This window comes from Crotalus tigris, unplaced genomic scaffold, assembly GCF_016545835.1.
Source record: "Crotalus tigris isolate CLP2741 ecotype Arizona unplaced genomic scaffold, ASM1654583v1 scf7180000017605.3043972, whole genome shotgun sequence".
Taxonomy (NCBI): domain Eukaryota; kingdom Metazoa; phylum Chordata; class Lepidosauria; order Squamata; family Viperidae; genus Crotalus; species Crotalus tigris.
This window is the reverse complement of record NW_024096508.1, coordinates 1,894,859-1,918,360: the sequence shown is the minus strand read 5'-3', so window position 1 is coordinate 1,918,360 and position 23,502 is coordinate 1,894,859. Positions and strand designations below refer to the sequence as shown.

Here is a 23,502-nt window from a genome sequence, read left to right as displayed (position 1 = left end):
CCTTTTTAATGCAGGCTATTATGCACTCTATTCTCACCAGCTTGGAGAGAGTAGTATAAGAGCATATCTTAATCCTGTAATATAAAGAATAACCCTTTTTCAAAAAGGTAGCAGTTGCAATGTCTTAAAGAGTGTACTGTTCTCAGTAAACTTGGGTTTGAAAGGCCCTGAAAAGCATTCAAAGTCAGTGTCATATAGCAGTATTGCATGATGTCAAATTTGTATTTCTGGGTGATCTCAGATATATTTGCATTGTGCAGCAAATTCAAACATATTGATATTCCAATTGTCTTATTGTTCAAGAGCTGAGAGTGGACAATTGAATAATATATCAATAACATTTAAAACTTGAATTTTCAAACAAATGTCAACGATCTTAATATTAAGTGAAAGCTAGAGGAAGGAATGGTTCAATCATAGCTTCTTCTTTTTACTGCTTGGTGGGAAATTACATAGATAGACTAACATGTATTTGTAGCTATCAGTAGCTTAAATCCATAGGAAAGTCCCTTTCCTGTGTCTTCAGAATTGAATTATCAGTTGGGTGGAAAGCTGCAGGAGTTAAAAGTTAAAAGACATTTTATTTTGTGACAGAATAGCGAATTATGTCAAATTCATGATAAATTGTCTCTGTCTTAATACAGCTTTTTCACTGTTTACTTATAAGTTTAGCTAATTGCATTTCTTGCCTTTCTTCCATCTGTTTAGAACCATGTACATATTGCTCCCTCCTGCATTTTCAGTTCCTCATCAAAATCACACAAGGTAGAATAGGCTTGAAGAAAGTGAACAGCCCAAAGTCACCCAGTACGTTTGCATAGCTAACATGTACTAGACCTCAAGAAAAAGATATTGAGACTTTGTAAAAAGTGCAAAGAAGAGCAATTAAGATGATTAAAGGCCTGGAGACTAAAACATATGAAGAACGATTGCAGGGTTTGGCTTTGGCTAGTCTAGAGAAAGGACGGACTAGGTGGGACATGATAGCAGTATTCCAGTATTTGAGAGATTGCCACAAAGAGGAAGGGGTCAACTTATTTACCAAAGCACCTGTAGGCAGAACAAGAAACAATGGGTGGAAATTAGTCAAGGAGATAAGCAACCTGGAATTAAAGAGAAACTTCTTAAAACTGAGAACAATTAACCAGGGGAACAGCTTGCCTTCAGAAGTTGTGGGTGCTTCATCACTGGAGGTTTTTGAGAAGAGAGTGGACAGCCTACTTGTCGGAAATGGTATGGTGTCTCCTGCTTGTGCAGGGGATTGTACTAGAAGACCAGCTCTATTCTGATTGATTATCATGGGGGAATTACTGATGAGAAGATAACAGGCTACTTACTCAAAGGCAAGAAAATAAATCAGGACATTTGTTGCAGGTAGTCCCAAATTCTGTACAGGTAGTTCTCAACTTACAACCATTTGTTTAATGACCGCTCAAAGCTACAACGGCACTGAAAAAAAGTGACTTATGACTGATTTTCACACTTACAACCATTGCAGCATTCCCATGGTTGCATGATCAAAATTCAGATGCTTGGCAACTGGCATGATAGTTGCACTGTCCCAGGAGCATGTGATCACCATTTGTAACCTTCCCAGCTAGCTTCTGACAAGTAAAGCCAATGGGAGAAGGCAGATTTGCTTAATGATCAAATGCCTTACTTAACAACTGCAGTGATTCACTTAACAACTGTGGCAAGAAAGGTCATAAAATGGAGCAAACCTCAGTTAACTGTGTTGCTTAGCAAGGGAAATTTTGGACTCAACTGTAGTCATAACACAAGGATTACCTGTACCCAGCTACATATTAAGAGAGGGGGAGGGAGGAGGGGGAGAGAGGGGGGGGAGAGATGGTGCAGGGAGGAAGCACCCTAAATCTGCTTAAAATTTGAGAGATCCACTGTCTGACAATGTTGTCCAATGTGTTTAACAATATTTCTCAACCTTGACAATTTTAAGGCATGTGGACCAACTCCCAGAATTCCACAGCCAGCATCAGTGATTTCCCATCTATCCAGAAGATAGATGGGAAATCACTGATAGACCATTCAGTGGAAAATTTGCCAGCAGCTTCTCTTGCAGCCTCACAATACCTCACCTACTTGTAAAAGCAGTTTGACTCTTAGGGTTGCAAATGTACCATTATCCAAATGTACCATGCTAAAATAGAGAGAAAATTGTATTTTCCTTCTCAATAGTTCTCCATTGCAATTTTGGCTTTGTCCATCCTTTAAATACATGGCTAGTTCATCACAGCAAACAACTGCTTAACTGGCACAGTGACAGAGTTGAAACAACATGCTAGACCAGGCTAAAATAGGGTTGAGTAATCTTGTTTTTAATAAGGTTCATGTGTGGGGTCAGAGCAATGGTATTTTATTAACCTTGTATTAGCACACTGTATGAACCAAACCATAAAGTGTTTTAATAGGGCCTGCATTTTGTCAATGAAATTAGGGCCAAGCCATTATAACAGCTGTCTGTGTTTTGTTTTGCAGGTTATACAGTACATGCTTGTTCTTAATGTTTCAGGTATTTTTCCTGTTGTATATAACTCCTTTATATAAGGAACACATCTTCCCTTAACCCTGAGTCAGGCTCTAATTCAGTGTTTCTTCACCTTGGCAACTTCAAAATTGCATTAAGCTATTTTCCAACTGGTAGAAAGCATTACCTTGCCTAGGTTTTCAAGATTTCATCTACCCTTTAACATACACAAATGGAATAAATGATAATTCACAATTATTTCTAATGCCAGCGTTAAATGGTCCTGCATTGTTTACTTATTTTTTTTTACAAAATTTATAAGCTGCTGCAATCACTACTTTTCATAGATTCAGTTATGCACAGACTAATTAAATATGGGATCCCAAACAGATAGCTTTAAAACACAAATATCCATGTAACAAAGATCTTAGAATTATACAGTGTAACTTTGTTGGGCTGTGACCAATGTCTACATTCTCAAGGGCAATCTTATTCCATAATCCTCCAAAGTAACAGGGCATTTTTCTGTACAACCAAAGCCCTTTACAAAAGGGCAGGCTTTATGAGGAAAGCAGTTTAGTATGCTGTTGTCTGTACATTGTTCTTTCTCCAGACAGTGAAGTCACATCAATCCTCTTTTACATGCATCCCACAGGTTTGGTGCATGATCTGTTTTTCTTAATGGGTCTTTAGGGATAGCTGTAAATAACTTCTTCCTGAAATCCTGGTGAATACAGCAAGGCTGCTATTCTGAATCTGGTGGGCGAATTTGGTGAATAGACACATCTATAATCCAAGGAAAAGTCTTCTCAAGGCTGGAGTTCTTTTGTTAAATAGAATAATTTTCTGGCATGGTATGAAATAGCTTCCTTTATTCCCAAGAATGTGTGCCTCTTGAGGATGTAAATGTTGCATTCGAGAAAAAATTGAGCCCTGGTTAAAGTGCAGTATTGCAGGCAAACTCTGCACACAGCTTGGAGTTTGATCCTAATGGGATTCAAGATTGACTCAGCCTTCCATCCTTTCGAAGTCGTAAAATGAGATTGTTGAGACCAATATGCAAATAATACGTCTACATTGTAAACTGCCCAGAGAGTGCTGTAAAGTCCTATGGGCAATATATAAGTCTAAAAGCTAATGCTAAAACTGCTGTAACCTGAACCAAGAGGCAGAGTGCTAAATAAATTTAATAACTCAGTCTGTGAATCAATAATATCTGCACAATCTGTGTGGATCAACAAAACTGAGCCTTAGAATTTATGACCTATAGAAAAAAGATCTCCGGATTAAATTCTCAACATCTCCAAAGAAAAGGATCTTGCAGCTAGTGACCTTCTCTGCATGAGGCATTGGAGAGCAAGGTCAATCAGCATTATTTCCCTGAAAAGATCCGCCATGACTACTTTCACAGGCAAATTGTATGAATATTACACTGGCATCAGATGTCTAATAGATTTTCTTGTATGAGACAGCTAGGAGTAAAATAATTCTGATGGTAATATGTGTGACTGTATAAACACCTCATGTATTTATGGTTTATCCATGTAATTGAACAGACAGCAGTTCTATAGAAATATAAAGCATTACAACTCCGAGTATATGCATGTTTCCTATCTTGTACCCTAGTTAAGGAATCCATAAGAATCTAAAACTGTTCAACCTAAACTTTCAATAGGCATTCCATGATCCCTAAGGTCTTTTTTTGGGAGGGGGGGTGTTAGTGGGATCTCAGCACATTGTCCTACTCTGTTCAATTGATTTTTTTTTTGACAGCACAATTGAAAAGGCTTTATCATTAAAAAAAGGAATAACCCAAGGCCTCAAACTCCACCCAAGGAATGATTCCTTGCTGCTGTAGCTCTCCAACTTCCAAGCCCATCAATACAGACCTCCCCCCAAAGTGGATAACTTCAATTCAAATCCATGGTGGGAGTATCCTGCACTCCTAAACTATTTTTTCCTTCTGCTAAACCAGGGGATGTCCAAGTTTGGCATCTTTAAGACTTGAGGACTTCAACTTCCAGAATTTCTTAGCCAACTCTCAGAAATTCCCCATTGTGGCTGGGTAATTCTGGGACTTGAATTCCACAAGACTTGAAGTTACCATGGTTGAACACCCTGTACTAAACCATTAAACCATTACTATATTATAGTAGCATCAGGACTGTAAAAGCTACACTAGGCTTGGCAAATCTATGACAACACACATGTGATGACAATTTGAAGTCCTTGCTTCTAGAGCAAGGGTGTCAAACTGCCGGCCCATGGGCCAGATGCGTCATGCCGAAACCATGCCTACCCCATTGCTAGCAATGGAGAAAAAGTTGCGATATGTCGCGATATGTAACTTGACGTAAGTTTGACCCCCCCAGTTCTAGAGGGCAGCTATACTTGTTGGCTTTGTTAGTAAGAGGAACCAAGAAGAAACAACATCCATCAACACGCATGTGTTCACTGTAAACCAAAATCGTTAGAAATTCTATATAATGCATCAAGGATGCTAATACAATAACATTAGCTGGAGGAGAATCCTCCTTCACTAAACAGATGGTTTGCTGAAGCCTGTGACTGAGTTCATGCATTTCACAAAGTCATAATGCAATTTCTTTGATTTACAGCTCAGTATCTTATGATGAATCCACTATGATTCATTCAATTTTTTTTTTTAAAAAAATAGAGCTTAGTGCAAAATGTGAGTGAATCCAGCCCATGACTTGTATTTCATCAATGAGAATGAATGCGGTTTTTTTCTGGTATCTAATGATCTCCAGATTTTGGAATGTGGTTAGAACAAGAATAATCCCTTTCCTAGAAAGGAGGGGGTCAGAGAAACAGTTTGCAGTTGCCAGCAGTTTGAACTGGGAGACACAGAAACAGCTGTTACTTGGATGATGCATTCTTGGAATGCAGCTGTTGTCTTTGGGAAATTAATATAGAATCAGCTGTTTGCTATCTATTTATTGGAATATATTTGCCTCTATTATGTTTTGCTTCCATATTTGTAAATAATGCAAATATAAGATAGTTATCATAAATCATCAGCATGCTATCAGCTGAGGCAACTTGTAGGTTTGCTCCTAGAACTGCCCACTGTTGGTAACAAATGCAACAATGGGACAAAGTTTCTTAACATTTGCAAGAATGGTGGAATTTGTGTTGTTTTACCCCATTATATGAAATTTCTTGCCACATTTGTTAAATGAATCGCTGCACCTGTTAAGTTAGTAACGTAGTTGTTAAGCGAATCTGGCTTCCTCATTGACTTTGCTTGTCAGAGGGTCGCAAAAGGTGAATTCATGACCCCAGGACACTGCAACTGTCACAAGTACAGGGCAGTTGCCAAGCATCCAAATTCTGATTACCTGACCATGAGGATGTTGCACTGGTCATGTGAAAAAAGGTCATAAGTCTTTTCTTTAGTGCCGTTGTAAATGAACAATCACTAAATAAATGTTTGTAAATCAAGGACTACCTGTAATTAATACTTTTAATGAAATGACAACTTGGATTGTCAATATGACAATTCTTCAATGTCCTGAAATTGAGAAAGAGGCAAAGGCAATGAAATAGAGGAATCAACAACCAGCACAAGTGATAAAAATGTATGACAACTATAACTTAACACAGCGGAGAACCTGTTTTACAGCTTATTCTGTAGCCATGATGGTGAGAAAAGGAAGCTTACTTTATCACCAACAATGTACTTACCCATCATGAAACAATCCCCCCAGCCCCCCAGCTCTGTTTACTTTGTCCTGGATTCAATCCGAAGAAGGAGCACAACACTAAGAACCAGGTTACTGCTACGATGGGTGCCTGCTTTATAACACAGAGGGATCCTGAACAAATGGCAAAATGAGCCGAGGTGGCGCAGCACTTAGAGTGCAGTACTGCAGGCCACTTTAGCTGACTGTGTTCAGCAGGTCAGCGGTTCAAATCTCACCAGCTCAAGGTTGACTCAGCCTTCCATCCTTCCGGGGTAGGTAAAATGAGGACCCAGATTGTTGGGGGCAATGTAAATATATATATACATTGCTTACTGGTGTACACCGCTTAGAGAGTGCTTGCACTTAAAGCGGTATATAAGTCTCATAAATAAATAAATAAACCCAAGGATCTGGCTGACCAGTTCAGGGAAGCTACGCGGGTCCTTGTCAATGTATCTGGAGGTGGTTAACTAACTAAAATTCAACCCCACCTCCCTCCCCCATGAGTCTCCCTTCTTTGCTATTTTGTGTCAATAATTTATATCTACTAATGTTTTTACCTGCTGTTTTTTCCTAACAATTAATGGTTTTAATGTTTTTCAATGTTTTTATGTTGTAAGCTGCCCAGAATTGTTGGATATGAGATGGGTGGCAAATAAATTTTATAAGCAAGCAAGCAAAACAAACAGAGAAGCAAACAAATAAATTTAATTCTATTGTTAGGCAAAATGGGTCCTTCAAGAAGGCAGAACTGGGGAAGCCCCTTGTGATGGAGGTGAAATATTAAGGTCGTCAGCTGATGAAGAATGGAGTATTGGGGTTTCTTGAGGTTGCAAGTCCCTTGTAAAGATTGCCCTTGAGCTGTACAGTGAGCGTGTGAGGAGGCTTCTACTCTATGGTCTAGATGGGATGGTATGAGGGCTTTGATTTGGGCAGGGAGGGTCATTTTGGGTATGATGGGATTAGCCAAACAGAGGAGCTGTGTTTGACCCTGATCATGTGTAAAAGCAGGGTGGGTACAGCCGCCATTTTGTTTGTTAGATTTATATTCTCACCTTCAAGGATGAATTTATATTTATTTATTTATTTGATTTTATTTTTATATCCCACCTTCACTATTTTTACAAATAACTCAAGGCAGCGGATATATCCAACACATCTTCCTCCTCCTATTTTCCTCACAACAATCCTGTGAGGTGAGTTGGGTTGAGAGAGAATGACTGGCCCAAAATCACCCAGTTGGCTTTCACAGCTAAGGCAGAACTAGAACTCAGATCTTCTGCTTTCTAGTCTGATGCCTTAAGCACTAGACCAATCTGGCTCTCTACTTATAGGCACACACAAATGATCCTCTACTTACAGGCACACTGGTTATAAAAGCAGAAACTGTTGAACTCTAAGCATATCTTATTTGCATAATATTATATAAATATATTCCTGTATATCTATACTGACCTATCATCTTTTATTAATGCCAGCCCTGGTTAAATGAGTTCTGATCATTGGGCAATTTCATAAGATCAGAAGGAAACATGCTTCCCAATGTTTTAATAGTAGCAGCAGTGATTCATGTCATGGTTGTAGTGAAGAAAGTGAGGGATACCACTGGATAGGTGTGGATTGTCCTGTTGAGTATATTTAACCCTGGGATAAACTAGGGTTTGTTTAACTTTGATTTATTGAATGAACCACAATTGACTGTACTTACACAACACATTATGCCAAAGCTAAATGAACTACATCATGGCCTGGCACAATGTGGGAATTAGACCTTGGACTTTTGTACTAGATTCTAACGAACGTATAGGAAAGACACTAAACATACCCCAGAAAACTTATATTACTCACTAGTATAAATTCTATGATGATTTGAAATCAGCAACAAATGATTAAACAAATGATGTTTATAAAAGAAAAATCATTACAGTAGAGTTTTCCCATCTCCTCTATCTTGCATTGGATTTTAGATGCAGCAGAGAAGGTGTTAACCCAGTTTCCAAGCCAGGCACACAAACAATAGCCTCTCTGATAAAATTCCTTAATCCCATAGAGAACAGCAGGATTCTTCAGCTGCTATGCATCCTCCTCCTACCTCCTACCATATCACTGAGGATTACTGGATCTTCCCTCCTCCACTTCCCAAGAAAACTGAGGATAACCTGGGGGCAGGGAGGGATGAGAGCCACCTGTCCAAACACCCAGTCAAACCTTGGGGCTCTCAAGGACTAATTTGATATGTGCTTTAAAAACAGCAGCAGCAACGCCTGGTGGTTCCCTTCTCCCCCCTCCGGTTCCTGGCACACAGAGGGGACTTTGAGAAAACTCAGCACAGAGCAGCCCTTTAAGCTGATCCATCAGTTCTTTGTGCAGCCTGCAACTGTTCACTAGGTTAATTTGACCAGCCTGGGGATGGAGCCTTCACACATGATTTGAAGAGATAATTTTAAATAAAAACAAGTTTTCTAAAAGGTGACAATTAAGGTGGTACTCCACTTGATATTAAAAGTGTCTTTGTTGAGAAGTGAACAGCTACAACTGGAGATGTTTTACCATCACATTCATTATTACTTGAGCACTCTTTGGTTTAGACTCCCTCAAAGTCAGAGGGAGGCCCATTCCCTCTCCATGGGAGGAGACCTGGCTTTGTATCCAAAGCTTCTTTAGCAATAGGATGGGAGACCCCCAGGATAGGCCAGGAGGAGGGCACAAGAGGATGGTGAAAGGGCAGCAGGGCAGGACTAGGGCAGGACTTCCCTCAGACCCTCCCTCTCCTTCTTTCCTTCCTAAGTACAGAGTGGTGGTGGGAAAATATTTGAGATGAGGGAGGGAGAAAAACACCCAAGGGGTGGGGCCGATGCGGCAGGGGCTGGTTCCTCGCTGTCTCCAGACGGCCTTGTGGAGCGAAGACTGAATACATTTCAGCATAGATGGCCACCACAAAATTGTGCATTGGCTCCCGGCCGGCCTGGGCCAGGGCCAAGGCAGCAGGGGCCGTTTCCTCACTGTTTCCAGGATGGCTTCGAGGGCCACATGAAACCACTTTGCGGGCCACATCCGGCCCCCGGGCCTTGTGTTTGGCATGTCTGCTACAGAGGAAGAGTTGTCATGTATCAAAGAATACTTTCCATAGAAGATCCTCACTTGCGTAATCTCAGTATTATACAGATAACCTCTGTTGTCTTAATAGCATCTTCTCCATAACAACAGGCAAGCAGAACAACAAACACATTTCTCAATGCATATAACCCACATGAGTTACTGCACCGTTTCTTTAGTATGCACACAGGGCCCTAAGCATGCACATTGGGACAACAAACAGAGCAGCATAACTGAAGCATGTGGCAGTAATAGGGGTTATGGTACTTACTGTAGATGCCCTTCTGATCCTTTATACACAACAAAACACGAGCAATGTTCATAGGAACATTCCCAATGAAAAATGCTTCCAAGTTTTCAGCCCGAATCAGCCAACCAGTTTAGCTTTTTATCAGCAAGAACATACGTGGACTGAACACAGGACAGTCAATGAATCATTTGAAGTCTTATTTCTCTGAATTTTGAAAGGCAGTTCACTTTTTTAAAAAAATACATATACTGGGGAAAGGTTCATAGAAATGTGCATACTTATGAAAATAATGCACAGACATATGTTATACTGTGACATATAGTTATAAGATGAATCTTCAAGTTTAACAAACCAAATTTGATAAGATTTGCAACTTCCCTAGGCATAATTCAGTGACCTACTATTAAAGCAGGTCTGCAGAACATATGGTGTGCCAAGCAGCCTTGTGCATTCACCAGTGTGTCAACTCTACAATGAGCATGGCTGCAGCCACTTTTTATTTCTCATTCTAGGTTGCCACATAGAATGGAGGGAGAGGGGTTGCCCAGGTACTTTGTTAGTCAAAATAATCTTCTGTCCTGTGGGAACTAAGGTCATCTGCTGTTCCCGAGGCTAGGGACTGGGCATTGCATAAAAAGCCCACCAAATAAGTATATTGGGGAACACAGTTGCTTGCATAGGTTTGTGGGCGAGACATTTAACTTTGTAATTGGGCAATTGTTACTTGTATATTCAGACTTGGTTTCACTTTTGACCATGCTGATACTTTGTAACTAATAAACCTGTTCTTTGAGGAACTTTCAAGCCTCGAAGTTCTGCTTTATTCATCTCTGTCTGTCGGAACCATGACACAGTGTTTTTAAATAAATTCATTGCCACTGCTGTGTGGATCTGCACTGATAGTGTCAATTCCAGGACTGCTGCTGCTGAGCTTGCCACCAAGAAACTGATTGGCATGCTAGATAGTCCTTTGTGGCCTGTAATTTTTTAAAATTTACCACTATGACCTTTTTCTTCTACAAGTTGTACAGGCTTGGTGTGAGGTTACAGATTCATCTCCCAGCATGAAGAAAAACATAAGTATTCAGAAATGGGAAATATTTTTGTTTCAAGATGGAATCACATGCTTCGAGTTGAAGGACAGAATCAGGCTTAATGTGTAAGTAATTTGGTGTGATTTTGCAACTTATCATGTTTGACATAACTGTACTCGGTATAACTAAGAAACTCAACTTTCAATTAAAGTAAAACACCTAATTAATTCCCAAGTCTGTCTTCACAGCTTTGCCTATACAGATCTGAATTTGGAATCGCAGCAAGATGGGTGGGAAACAAATTTAATACATAAATAAAATAAAAATAACTTGCACAGGTCTTTCCATTGGGGCACTCAGGTACCACAAAATAACTACTTTTCATTGTAATTGTTACTTTGTTTTCTTATCTTATTAGGCAACAAAGGAGTGAGCATTCACATGGGCATTAACCATAGAAATAATTGGATGCAATATCAGTTCACATCTGAAAAAAAACATTGATTTCTGATCTTTCACTGCTGCCTCTTTTTAAAGCATCACCTTTTAACAAAAAAACCCATCATCAAGAAGTCAACATTCAACCAGCTCTATTGCCATTTGCTATCTTCTCTTTCAAATCTTATTATAATTCAACATTAGAACTACACTGACCTTGACAAAAAATAACCAAACTTCCTGATAATCATATGATCAAAAACCACACAATCAAAATTCAAGCATGTATTTACAACAGTTGCAGCATTCTGAGGTCCCATGATTGCCATTTGCAACTTTCCCTGAGAACTTCCAATAAGCAAAATAAATGGGGGGGGGACTAGATTTGCTTAAAGACCACGCCCAAAAAGATTGTAAAATTGGATACAACTCATTTAATGGCAACATTGCTTAGCGACAGAAATTCTGGTATCAATTGTGATTGTAAGTCAAGGACTACCTGTACTATCTATGGAACTGGATAGGCTTGACCCTGTGCCCAATCTAGACTCACAGCTCCTGCTTGTGGCTAAGAGGGCCTTTGCACAGATTTGTGTTGTACGCTAGTTGCCCCTCTTCCTGAACTGGATGCTGTAATCTCAGTCACTAATGCCCTGGTCCCTCCCCAGTAGATTACTCTAAGAGAGTCTACATGGGATGCCCTTAAAAGAATAGTCAGAAGCTTCAACTGGTACAAAATGCAATGGCACAAACAGCTATGTGTGCTTTCATTCAACGAACATTCTGCTCTATGAACTGAATTAGTGGCCAGTTTGTTTCTGGTTGCAATTCAAAGTGCTAGTAATCACCTATGAAGCCCTACGGGCCACGGGGTGAGTTATTTCAGGGATCAGATTTCCCAGTTACATCTACTTATTCATCAGGTTCCCATCTATCAAGGAGGGTTATCTGCAGGGGGTCAGGAGAAGGGCCTTTTCTGTCGCAGTGAACCAAAACTTCATCTCCTTGAAGGTGTTATATTGGGCCCAACCCTGCTTGTCTTATAGAAGGCTCTGAAAACATGTTTGTACCAATGTGCTTGGGGATCTAGTTGTCATTTGAAGCCTGCTAGATGGCTGTACTTGTTGATACATGATTTGCACTTGCCAGGTTTTTTATATTTTCTGATTTTATTTGAATATATGAATAAGTAAATAGGACAGAAAATTATAGGATTATCTGCACATGTGGAATACTGTGTCCTTTTTGGCAGATCAGAGAGGGATTTCAATCCATGTCCACCAAAACTGAGTATTGTATTCTCAAAAAAAGAAAAAGAAAAAAAGCTAAGCATGACTTGTGCGTAGGAGATATTTAGAAAATCTTAGGGCTATAGATTAGAAATTTGAAACTGAAAAATCATCCTGCGAGAAGGATTCTAGGAAAATAGCAAACTACATCTATCTTATTGGCAAGAAAACTAACAGTTTACAGTAAGTTACCCAGAGCTAAGCTTGACTTAAGCAAATCTTTATTATTTTATCCATGGCATAGTCTCAAAAATTATTGTGGAAGAAATTTAAACAAATACCACAATGATCTAAAACATCTGAGCATCAAAGGGTTTACATAAGAATCTAGCAAATGCCTTTTTTCTTACAGTCTGTATGTCAGAGCTCTGGAATCTGGCATCAATATATTAGTGATCTAATGAATTATTATATAAACAGCAAGCTAATACTAGTGCAAATTCTCCAATGACCACTTTAAAAAAAGAACTGGAAAATAAATATTTCTAGTTATTTAATTGAAATTCAAGAATTCCAACAGAAATGATTTAGTAGATAAGTAGGGAGAGCAAAAATAATACTTATTAAAATAAATTATAGTTATGGCTGTAACTTTTCATTTAGTTAGATAAGTTTATTTTAAATCTACTGTATATAAGAAACATTAACTACTACTGTTATAAACACTGCAAACGGCAGATACTGTATGCTCCATTTAAAAACTGAAAGAAAAATTTATTGTATACCAGTGGTTGCTACTTGTATGCATATCTCCCCATCAAAACTTATTCTTTAAAAAATGCAATATAACAAATTAAGGGGACTCTTCATTTTGAGAAACTTGCTGGTTAGCTATGGTCCTTTAATCCTCTCTCTCAGAATAGCCATCAACTTTTCCAGTAAGAGTCTAAGGATACCACTCAAGATCAAAGAAAGAAGGAAATTTCTTTGTTTGGGGAAATTTTGGTTGTAGTCCTCTAAAGCAGTGGTCCCCAACTTTTTCGATTTGGCGGGCCAGAAGTGGTGGGGTGGGAGAGGGAGTGGTTTCCTGCCATGCACGCACCGCCTTCAGAAATGCAGCTTTGCACATGTGTGTCCACCACTTCTGCAGCCCAGTTCCGAATGGACAGCAGCCCAGCACTGAGTCGCGGACTGAGGCTTGGGTACTCCTGCCCTAAAGGAACTAAAGAAAACAGATTTCATGTGATTAGGCCTGGGAACTCAGGCAAAAGCCTCAGAAAACCCTGGGAGAACTAGAAGCAGCAAAGTCAATAAGGGATGTTCATGTAGTTGTGTTTATTTGTCTTTCTTTCTTTTTAGAGCTGCTCACTCAAGTCTGAAAAATTCTGTATAAGCTCAAATTCTCTTAATCTTCATCTTCATGGAGAATTATTGGTGGGGCTGTCTATTCCTAAGAATTTTCACCTGTCCCTTTTCCTGAAATCTTACTACCTAGCAGGACCACAGAAGTGGCTGCTCTTATCTTGTGGAATACCCTCCCACCAGTGATTGGACAAGCCCCCACCATTCTAGCTTTTTAAATGATCATTAAGACTTGGCTTTTTATTGGAGTGCTGGAATGGTATGGATAGAAAGTATGGAAGAGGGTAGCCAAGCCTGCTATGAGGCATCCCAAGGGTGATGGTTATGGTGCAGAGTTTCTGTTGTTTGTATTGTTTTTATGATTGTTTTATTTATTGGTTAAATGGCGGTTGTGAGCCACCCAGAGTTACTTAAGATGGGCAGTCACATAAATCTTTTAAATAAAGAAATAATACATCTCTTTATCCATTGGCTCAGAATGTTTAGAGATTACTGAACGCTAGCTTTGATCTGCAGATCTCAGCTTTATGTAATGCAGGACAATTAAAATTCTCTCAAATTCTTATTGCCATTATTAAAATAAACATCCTTTTGTCTTAATTACTTCAATATTCAGTATGTAATCCAGCACCATGTGCTCCAAAAAGAGAAATCCTGAAGTCATTTATTTGAAAGCTTATTCCTGGGAAAAGAGGATTTCCTTTTCTGGCTCATCCAAGTTCCAGATGGGACCTCTCCATTCAAGAGCAGATGGTGGCATCAGTAAAACTTTTCCATCAACTACATCCAGACAACCTAGATAGAACTTGATAGAAAGGTTGTACCATGTTTTCCCGAAAGTAAGTCCCACTCTGAAAATAAGCCCTAGCTTGATTTTTGAGGGTAGCCCAACCCCTAAAATAAGCCCTAGTTTTGGGGCAAGGCACACACTTAAAAATCAAGCTAGAACAGGGGTGAGGGGGGTGGATCTGCCCCACGCACCCCGCACCCACTTACCTCATAGCCAGACCTCTCCTCCCTGGTTCACTTCTTCTGCGGCTTCTTCTGCAGCCAGGCCTGCATTTCTCAGTCACAGGCCTTTCCCAGAAGGCCTCTGCAGCCGAGTACCGAGCTATGGATTCAATCCATAGCTTGGTTCTGCAAATCCTCTGCAGCTGAGGACCAAGCTATGGATTAAATCCATAGCTCGGTACTCGGCTGCAGAGGCCTTCCAGAAAGGCCTGACTGCAAAATGCAGGCCAGAATGCAGCTTCTCCTTTGGGCCCCAGAAAAAGTGGGCCTGCTGGGCGGAACTGTCAGAGCCAGAGGTGAGTAAGACATCTCCCCAAAATAAGACCTGGTGCCTCTTTTAGAGGCAATAAATAAATAAATAAAAATATAAGACCTCGGCTTATTTTTGGGGAAACACGGTAGGATACAGATGCAGGGAAGGGTCTCATAGGCTAGTATGAGTGACTGACAGCTATTCTTCCTCCTCCCTGTTATGAAAATGCAAATTTAATATATTTAGTTCATTGAATAAATCTAGCCTGATTAAACCATATAATTTTAATGAGGTCACCGCTTTAATACTTATCAGTGCTAGAACTTTCACATTATTATTCCCATATAACATCTAGTCAAGTGAAGATATTACATTTTTAATTCATACTAGCTTTAAAATAACACAACCAGGAAACTCATCTGGGGATTCCACATAATGGGTACCAAAGCAACCAGCACACTGCCCCTTATGCATTTCAGATAGCGAGGGAACATGGAGTTTGATCTTAGTGGTGGAATTACAGTAGGAAGCAGTTCTTCAGATACTCTGGCTCCAAGCCATGCTTCAGGCAGTCCTCAACTTATGACTGGTTGTTTAATGACTCAAATAACAACAGACTTTTAAAAAGCTACTTACAGCCCTTCCTCGAAATTACAATTACTGCATCCCACTGATGACATGAACACATTTCCTGTGGTATTTACAGGAACAGGCTCACATTTAGAACCAGTTACAGCATTCTATGGTTACATGACTGCAATTTGCAATGTTTTTTGGTGTTTTCCAGAAGAATGGCAATGGGTATGTTGAAGTTACTAAACAACCATATGGTTTCCTTAATGATCATATGATTTTACAACCATGGTCAATTCCATTATGACTGGTGTAAAAATGGTCATAAAAATCAACCCCAGTCGTGTGGTCCCTCTACTTACAACTGTAACAACTTATGACCAAATTTGTGGCCTCCATTGTGGTCTTAAGTTGAAGACTTACCTGTATTTCTTCACAGAATAAAAGCTACCTTTCAAAGACTGCCGAAATAACTTGATGAACAGTGTAGCTAGCAGAAGAGACTAAGCAGAGTAGTCTGATCTTCTGATCCCAGAAAGACCCTAATAACTTAAATCTAGATCAACTGCAGTTTGCAAATTATTTTTAAGAGTACAGCAGCATCAAACAGAGTAATGCAACCTCGCTAAAGTATGAATGACCAGGCAATAGAAATGTAGTTGCAATATCAAGGATAGAATCAAGATCATGTGAAGTATTAATACCACTTTACAATGCCTTGGTAAGGCCGCACTTGGAATACTGCATCCAGTTTTGGTCACCACAATGTAAAAAAGATGTTGATACTCTAGATGTTGAGATAAGAGCAACAAAGATGATTAGGGGACTGGAGGCTAAAATATATAAGGAACAGTTGCTGGAATTGGGTATGTCTGGTTTAATGAAGAGAAGGACGAGGGGGGACATGATAGCAGTGTTCCAATATCTCAGGGGCTGCCACAAAGAAGAGGGAGTCAAGCTATTTTCCAAAGCTCCTGAAGGCAGGACCAGAAGCAATGGATGGAAACTAACCAAAGAGAGAAGCAACCTAGAACTAAGGAGAAACTTCCTGACAGTTAGAACAATTAACCAGTGGAACAACCTGCCTCCAGAAGCGGTTAATGCTCCAACACTGGAAGTTTTTAAGAAGAAACTGGACAGCCATTTGTCCAAAATGGTATAGGGTTTCCTGCCTGAGCAGAGAGTTGGACTTGATGACTTCCAAGGTCCCTTCCAACTTTATTATTATTATTATTATTATTAATCATCACACAATTAGCCAGATGTTCAGACTGGATTTGGCATTTTGTCTACCTATCGAGTTGTTGTTGTTGTTGTTGTTGTTATTAAGTCAAGTCAACAAAATATGCCTCTTGCCACTATGTCCTGCCACTATTTTTATCTGGTTATCTAAAACTACTCAGTCTGAGATTATTTATTTATTTTAACTATTTACAGAGCTGTCCCTCTCACAGCAGTGACACTGGTTGACATAAAAAGATTTTAAACCATAATAAAAGTAATAACTCATGATGCCCCAATTAAATAATAATCTTCCAAACAAAAGGTCTATGGAGATTCTCAGTCATCCAGGTCATAGTTGTCCCAAAGGCAGGAGTGTGCTTGAGGAGATTCAGGAATCAACAGGGATAAAGGTCCTATCAATCTCCTCTTCAAAACGTGTGACAGGACAGTTTTTGCTTTATGACTAGGCAGTGATACACCAGCCATGCTGGCCCCCAAAAGTACATTTAAGGCCAGATAGAAATTATTTTAGCAGGTTTTTCTGCTGATTCCCATCCCAAAGAAGATCTTATTGCAGCCTCATTATGGGCTGTATCACTGCCTCTTAATGTTTATAAATATCAAATGGGATCTATCTCCAGAGACAGGCTCTTTCTCGATTTAATAAGTCAAATGGGTGAAGATGTAAACAGTGGATCTCTTCCTTCCAAAGATCTACGGTACATCTTCAAATTGTATAAATCTGTAATATTCATAAAATTGACTACAGAATCTCAATGCCCCAAAACACTAGGGTTTCCTGCCTGAGCAGGGTGTTAGACTAGATGACCTCCAAGGTCCTTTCCAACTTTATTATTATTTTTATATTATTATTATTAGTTCTGAAAGAACCTCCAGCAGACTGTGCAAAGCTGAAAGAGCAAAGAAGAGTGAAACCTTGTGATTTCTAGTGGAAGTCTATGAGCAAACACTGAATAAATCCAAACCAAATGAATGAACAGCTCCTGCAAACACAAATCAAGGAGCCATCTGTAGTACAGGTACAGAAAAACAAAGAATACTCTCGTGTATTTTCCCTGAATTTGGTGAAGGTAATGGAGAGATGAGAAACATAATTTGGGTTCATACACATGCTGAATTGTAATATTATTTATTTTGTTGGCTCACCAAATATCACATGAGTCAAGCCATTCACCATTCATTCAATAAATCTAACTAATTTAATTATGTCAGACTGATGTATGGAAACCAGTGTAAAAATTCACACTGGGACAAAAATATTTTGGCCTCACATATGGGTCTGAGGTGACTGTAAACAACTATGAAAAATTTCTGAAAATATGAGGATAGCTCAGTGGAAATGCTGACCCTGTAGAAGCAGCTGAGCAATAGTAGGTTCTCAGCTAGGGATCATTAAGTAAGACAATGAATGTGTAATTGCAAATATAGAGTAAAATCCTTGCTTATACAGGTAGTCAATGCTTACTGACTGCCTCATTCAGCAATCATTCAAAATTACAATGGTGCTGAAAAATTAACTTTACAACCAATCCCTGTGTTTACAACTTTTGCAGCATCTTTCAGTCATTTGATCATCATTACAGTCAGTACACATTATCCAGTGCCTGACATGCTGCTTTTCTCTCCCCTCTCCCTTGCAGAGCATAAAAGTTGGAAAGGAAGGTATTACAAGAGAATAAACAGGCACACCATGGGGAATATACCAGGCTGTTTGTGTAGTGTACTCATGGCTGCCAGTGCCAGTGCATTGTTTTTGATGTGTATTCCCTACTGTGTGCCTGCTTACTCTCTTGCAATCCCTTCCTCTCCAATGAATGTAAATACAAACATTAATTTCCTTATTAATTATCCCAGCACTGAGGTGAGCATTCTAAAGTGCAAGGGAGTCGTTAGAAGGTAACAAAAACCAAAGGTGTGAAACTAATTAATTGTGTCTGTTTTGAGCCAGCTATTTCAAGTGTAGCTGGGGTGAGGATTCCAAAAAAAAAGGAAAACGTAACTGTAGTTAGGTACTTCCCTCTTGGTGTCTGATTTGCTTAGTGACAGAGTTGCCAATCCCAATTGCAGGTGCTAAAGAAGTACTACCTATATAATTACAGTGCAGCCCTTCTGAAAGCATACTGTAGAGCTGGAAAAGAAGAAGAAAATGGCAATTTTGGAGGACAGGAGCAATTTCCTAACATAAAACCACTGCAATGCTGCAAGATTTTAGATTAGCAAAAATATGAGAAAAGGCATCTAGAAGTATAATGATATATAATATGGAGAAAACATAGGATTTTTTTTCTCCCTTTATTTTAGTAGGATGCAAAGCAAATGTTTTTCAAGCTTTCTGCGATCACAGACCACTAAATAAACATTTTGAAAATGAAGGGACTACCCAATTCAACAAATGCTCCCCTCCTTATGTTTTTGTCTAAGAGTATCAGAATTCACTTTTGGGTGAATGAAATAAAGACCGTGATTTCCTTCTCATATATTCTGTGTTTAAAACTGTTTAAAATTGAATTTTGTACCAAAAATTAATCTAAAATTATTTATCACTTAATCAAAATAAAACTGTATAAAATTATGTATCTCTTTCCATAATAATAATAAATCTACTGGTCAAGAATCTTTAACAGAAACTTCTGGTTATTAAAATGCTAGGGAATGAAATGAATCTCTAAACACAATGAAATTCAATTTATTGCCTATTCATGCTTTTCTTGTACTTTCAGGTGCAAGGCTGAACTCTGTTTGAAAAGCACATATGGATTCACAATAAATTATTGCATCTGAAACTTGTTCACTATTGTCAGTTTTTTTAATGTTAATACTCACAGTGCTATTCCTTGCATATTTCACTGGACTGTATTTGATAGTTTCAGCCACTGATCCACCTGTGTGAATCAGCAGGTTACTAGGGCAAGAGGAGAAGCAGGAACTGAGATATGTCATCTCATGGAATTGGTTACACAGAAATTCAATTAACAGTCATGCTGGCTACATTTCCCCTTCGTATGTATGAATACCAGTTCTGCAGAATAACAAACAGAAAGGGCTTCATGTCCAATTTGTGGGCTTTTGGTGAAGCATCCTGCTGAGTAGTATGGGAGACACAGGTTTAGATGCTCTTTTCATGTTCGCATATGGGAACTATTCTCATATCTCAACACAACTCTCTCTCCTGAAAAAAATTCTACACAATAATAGTATGGAAGGGCTTTGTTTGTGGGCACAAAACCTAACAAAAATGATGAATCACAATTTCCCCCTGCTCCCTAATATCTAGATATCAAAAAAGTAATGGGAATGGCAGATAATTCCTTCTCTGATATGGACGTTCGGCAGCAAATGAAAAGCCTAAAATGAAAATCTGTCTATAGGCAGTTCTCAACTTATGACCACAATTGAGAACAGAATTTCTAATGCTAGGCAAAGAGGTTGTTAAGTGAATTGTGCCTGAGGTTTTTTGTTTTTTTTTTTACCTTTTTGCTATGGCTATTAAGTAAATCACTGTAGTTCTTAAGGGAATCATGCAGACATTAAGCAAATCTAGCTTCCCCCATTGACTTTGCTTATTGGAAGCTGGATGTTGGCCTAGAAGCCAGGAGACTGTCAGTTCTACTCCTGCCTTAGGCATAAAAAGCCAGCCTGGGGATTTTGGGCCAATCACCAGGAGACTGTGAGCTTTAGTCCTGCCTTGTTGACTTTGGGTCAGTCACTCTCTCTCAGCCTAACATACCTCATGGGGGTTTTGTGAGGAAAAAGAAGAGGAGGAATGAGTATTTGGTATGTTCACTGCCTTGAATTACTTATAAAGTAATAAAGATGGGATAAAAATCTAATAAATAAATCAAGGAAATAATCATTCCTCTTTAAAACTCACTCTTCCCGCAGACTTTCACTTAAACTCTCCATCTGAACACTCAGTTAAAATGAAAGCCAAAACCATGAAACTGCATTTGCCTATGTTTATCTCTCAGCACACCTCCTGTTCCTTCCTTTCATTCTGCTATAGCTGGAAGTTTCCCTGTTAGCTCTTTGGGGCAGAGGCCTTTTCTGGTTCATGTTTCACTAGCCACTGAAGCATCATGCAGTTAAGAATACTTAAGACTGAAGCTTTGGGGGTTCCCACAAATCTAAGACAAGGTCGCCTTCTTCATACTGTATAATTAGGTCCATTTCTGTATTTAAAAGACTGAATTCAACTTTCAACAAGATAAAGCTAAGATAAGAGGCAACAGGTGAGTGAAAAGCTGACAGGAAAGGGGAGGAAGGTCTAGAAACAGCTGAGTATTATTTTTACTAGGTCGAGAAATCCACAGTGTCACTCAATTCAATCCTGGTAAGATTTCATCCTCTGTAGATTTTCTCTTCTCCTATATCAGCTTTGAAACCAAAAGAAATGCCTAAAGATTCTGCAATAGGAAGCAAATCACAAGGAACAAACACAATAATTGTTAGATAAAAAAGCTTTGCTTTCTTTGAAAAACAAATCTTTGTAGGAAAGGGGAGATGTGGCAGGTTGTAATAACTATTTGGATGTGGGACAAATACATGAATAAACCCAACTTGCTTCTAACATTTAATCTTTACTGCACTGAAACATGGGAAGTTCGTTCATTGTACTATTTCTCCAAGTATAGTATATTACAAATGGCAATAACATTAAAAACTGCAGGAAGAGAAACAACCTTCCAAATTATTTTTGGTGTGTTTGTGGGGGAAAGGGTGGCAGTAAGTCCCAGGATCACACGTGGCCCTTTCTTCCAGCTGTCAGAGCCCCCTCTAATCAGAAAACAGCTAAAACTTGATGACTGTATTTTGCCAAGTTGAAGTGAGAAGTGAACCAAATTTATGAAGTAAATTCTTAAATACAATTACCATTTTTAAAAAGCAAATACCTCCCAGCTCCACCCCAAAGAGAAAGAATATCCAGAAAAGGCTGGTCTTTATTAGCTTATTATTATTGTTGCCCTGCCCATTGCACTTTTTGGCCCCTTGAAAATTCTTATATAACTCATTTACCCTGTCAATCCTGTCTTAATGAGAGTGCCAAGGACAAAAACCAAGGATTTTTGGTATGAAAAAAAAAAAAAGATGGCTAAGGCTTCTTCAGAACCGGGAACACATCTCTTACTAGTTCAGTGCGAATATATATTTAACCTTTATGCCATCACAGAACTGATCAACATAGTCCTGGGCAGCCGCAAACAGACTTTCTCAAAGGACTGTAGAGAAGCCCATATACAGGTAATCCTAGACTTATAACCATTCATTTAGTGACCATTCAAAGTTACAATGGCACTGAAAAAAGAGACATATAACTGTTTTTCACACTTATGACCGAGGCAGCATTCCCACGGTCATGTGATCAAAATTTAGACAAATGCAACTGACTCATATTTATGATGGTTGTAATGTCCTAGGGTCATGTGACCTTCTGACAAGAAAATTCAATGGGGAAATCAGATTCACTTAACAACCATGTTATTAACTTAATTATACTGATTCACTTAATATCTGTGGCAAGAAAGGTCATAAAACTCACTTAACTGTCTTGCTTAGTAATGGAAATTTTGGACTCAATTGTGATCGTAAGTCGAGGATTACCTATACCAGGGGCAGGCAACCCAAAACACTCAAAGAGCCACTTGGACCTGTTTCCCACCAAAAACAAAACACCGGGAGCCGCAAAATCCTTTTGATATCTAAAATTAAGATAACACTGCATATATCCTTTTTTACCTTTATTATAGGTGCGTGTGTGTGTTTGTGTGTGTGTGTATGTATGTGTGTGTGTATATATATATATATATATATATATATATATATATATATATATATATTTGTTTTCTGACCTACATATGTATGTATGTGTGTGTGTGTGTGTGTGTACACACACACGCACACACACGCACACACACGCACACATATTAAAAATAAAAATATGACTTTTGGGAATATCCATACTATTAAAACAATGATCACCAAGAGAATGCTTTAAGAGAATAAAATTACATACACACATAGGTAAAAAAAGGATATTTGCAGTGTTATCTTCATTTTAGATGTCAAAAGGGTCTCTCTGTGTGTGTGTGTCTCTCTCTCTCTCCCTCCCTCTCTATCTGCCCTTGGTCTGCCACTCCTCTTCCCCCACTCTCTTTCTTTCTCTCTCTCTCCCTCCCTCTCTCTTCCCCCCCCCCATCTGCTGCTCACCTGGCAAGCTTCAAGCTGTTGTCCAACAACTCAGGGGTAGGCAACCTTGTATCTTTTATGACTCATGGACTTCAACTCCCAGAATTCCTGAGTCAGCCTAGCTGGGCTAGCTAGCTCTCTCCTGCCCTTCCTGCTTCCTGCTTCCTGCAGAGACGCAGCAAAGGGAGGAGCTCCGCCCAGTAAGTTTTTCAGATCCTCGGAGAACACTGAGTGCATTCTCTTTTACACATACACACACACACACACACACACACACACACACACACACACAGAGTGAGTGAGAGAGAGTGAGAGTGAGAGAGAGAAAAGCAGGGAAGCGCAATTGCCTCTCTCTGTCTCTGCAAAGGCAGAGGAGGCTGGGAGCCACAGGGGAAGGCTCAAAGAGCCGCATGCGGCTCCGGAGCCGCAGGTTGCCGACCTGTGACCTATACCATTCCCTGAATCTATTCACATGGTAGAGAAAACATACAAAAAAAGGAACCCCACATTGGATTATCCATTCCTTATGACCATATTCATTCTTGTTTCTCTGGAAAATATACAATTTCAGGCTTTAGTGGTATTCATTTGATGACCAGATGATAATAATCCAAAGCAACAAATGTATCTAATAAT

The 23,502-nt window shown here is 39.2% G+C and overlaps 1 protein-coding gene and 1 long non-coding RNA gene across 3 annotated transcripts in view; one reads left to right on the top strand and one right to left on the bottom strand.

Annotated features, from left to right (window-relative positions):
* The window catches only part of SAMD4A (sterile alpha motif domain containing 4A), a 157,399-nt gene that overhangs the window by 114,177 nt on the left and 19,720 nt on the right, over window positions 1-23,502 (bottom strand). The gene's annotated exons all lie outside the window — the stretch shown is intronic.
* Window positions 14,813-19,838, top strand: LOC120297935. The gene is made up of 3 exons (XR_005553929.1): window positions 14,813-14,908; window positions 17,542-17,702; window positions 19,404-19,838. It is a non-coding gene; the product is annotated as an uncharacterized LOC120297935 (long non-coding RNA).